This window comes from Seriola lalandi, unplaced genomic scaffold (assembly GCF_002814215.2).
Source record: "Seriola lalandi dorsalis isolate HSWRI2012SDOR001 ecotype SW California unplaced genomic scaffold, Sedor1 jcf7180002052274, whole genome shotgun sequence".
In the NCBI taxonomy this organism is placed as follows: domain Eukaryota; kingdom Metazoa; phylum Chordata; class Actinopteri; order Carangiformes; family Carangidae; genus Seriola; species Seriola lalandi.
In genome coordinates, this window is record NW_019522827.1 from 636,624 (window position 1) to 639,088 (window position 2,465).

At 36.8% G+C, this 2,465-nt stretch overlaps 1 protein-coding gene across 1 annotated transcript in view; it reads right to left on the reverse strand.

Annotated features, from left to right (window-relative positions):
- c25h12orf75 (chromosome 25 C12orf75 homolog) overlaps positions 1-2,465 on the reverse strand; it is a 13,257-nt gene that overhangs the window by 5,285 nt on the left and 5,507 nt on the right. The gene's annotated exons all lie outside the window — the stretch shown is intronic.

Below are 2,465 nucleotides of genomic sequence, written 5' to 3' on the forward strand. Positions count from 1 at the left end.
AAAAAAAAAAAAAAACTCACAAACAAAGTAACTCATGAGAAGCAGTAAACAGTGAATTCAGGAAGTGCAGTCACATGGCTGCAAAACATTTGAGGTCCTCTTCATTAGCCCTGTAGGGGAATATTGCCAGTTCTGTTTCTCAGCAACTGATGATCAAACTGGATTGCCTATTTTCATTTCAGGTTTTGAACCAAACCACTGAACAACCAGCTTCCAACGATCCTCAGTGGGTTTTTTTCTTGTTGTTGTTTGTTTTTTAAGGGCTGACATTAAGCTGCACCACCTAATCTACTCTGTGTTACTTTTCCAGCAGTGTGAGCAAAATGATGACAAGCATTTCACTTTTGGGGTGTATTATTCCCTTAATCTTGTTGTAGTATTTCAGACTATTAAAGTTAAAACTGTTTAATGATTTATACTAGTGGATATTTAGGTGCTAAGGGTGAGTGGTCGTTTAAACATCTGCCTCCGGGAAACTATTTACAACCACTGATAAAGATCACCCTATGGCCATGTGTAGGGGGTAGCCGGAGGTAACAGAGGTAGATTAGTGGTAATTTATATGTATGCATTAACTGTCTTCCTTTGAGCGTGCTGAGCTTTAGGTGACATTTAAGGTCGGAGTCAGATGGGAAGGAGGAAGTCAGCAGAGCCAATCAGAAGACGACAAAACGACTGTGCACATTTCTTTGTTTGTACTTGTATAAATACACTGGATCAGGGAAAGTTAGGTTGTCAGACTGTGGACTGACCAACACTTGTTATTGGTTAGGAAAAGGCACATCTGATCCAGAATTCTGTAATTGTTCATTGCTTGCTGAAAAGATTCACTAAACAATTTGAACTAAATTTTTTGGTGTGGACATTCACTGGTCTTTTGAGTATTTTGAACACTGCACTCACCCTGTGGGGGTGAGAGTTTTTTTCTCTAAACAGCAAAAGCTCCTTCAATCTTCTGTTTCACATACAGGTAATCTCTGTATGTGCGTGCGTGCATGTGTGTGTGTGTGTGTGTGTGTGTGTGTGTGTGTGTGTGTGTGTGTGTGTGTGTGTGTGTGTGTGTGAATGCTCTTTGATAACCATCTGAGCAGCCAGCACAGGACCCACGAGAGCTGACAGCAGGACACTACTGACTCACTGAGGCTAATCACAGCTAGGACTGTACTACACAGCAAAATATCACACACACACACACAAACACACACACACACACACACACACACACACACACACACAGACACACATATACACACACTGATTCCAGGAAATGCTTTGGAAATGCTGCTCCTCCCTAAGCTTTGATAAAAGCTAACTAAAGTACAATCTGTCCTCTGACTGATACTTCACAGAAAAATGTGAATGGTCACTCACACACACAAATTTAATTACTTTCCCAATTAGATTTTTATTACAGGTCATGAATAAACTATATAATTCAATATCACGTAGAGCAAGAGAAAACCAACCGAAGCAATGCTTTGACATAACTTTGTATATATCTGCTTACAACCACATTACTGTGTGTTATAAACCATTTATAAACTGCTTATAAGTGTTAAATACAGTGGGTTAAACTACATTGTTTCCAAATAAACACTTTAAAATTAAATGATATGAGTATTGACACAACTGTATTTCATCATCTTGTCTGTGGTGTAGGTTTATTACAGTAAATTACATAAATAAAGTCTGCTGTATCAATGATGGAGCTGGACCAAATTGTGCATATCGCAGCAGCAAAATCTCGTACAAGCACTTCTGTAAAGAGCTTAAAAATATTATTGTCTGCAATAGATCTTAATTTAAGAGATCTTAATTTAAATACTTAATTGGTCCATGTTGAAGCTCGTGTCACAGGCAGAGTGCCTAATGCCAATTTCAATGTGAAAAGCAAGGAACCATGCATCCCTGACTTGTTCCCTTTAATTATTAAACTTTAAATTAATTATTAAAGTTAAATAATGTAAAGCAGAGACACTCAAAGTCCCAATCCTAATTGTTTGACCATATACATCAGATCTAAATTCATACAAATAAGAAAGAAAAGTCAGCAGTTTGTTATCTTATAATTACTTTAAAAATAGGATAATATAGTTCATTTTATTAGCGTGTACAATTATCACTGGTGTATATAAACAGCAGCATATTTAAACAGCATGAACATAGACAGAACATAGATTCTTTAGTGCTTGTAAAATATGTGAAAGTGATAGCAGTTTCCAGTCCTGTTTTTTGTTTCGATCACAAATTGTTTTGTTTTAATGAAAAGCAATTTAATGTTTTTAATGATGCATGCTTTTTATGTGCTTCACTGTAAAATAGTTTTAAAATGGTATATTTAGAGTTGTATAAATTCAGTGCAGTCAGCAAAATATTTTGATGGGAATACTACAGTATGTGTGTTTACATACATAGAGCTCCTTTGTTGGTGCACTGTGTCGTGTGAGCGTAGGAAGGCTGGGCGG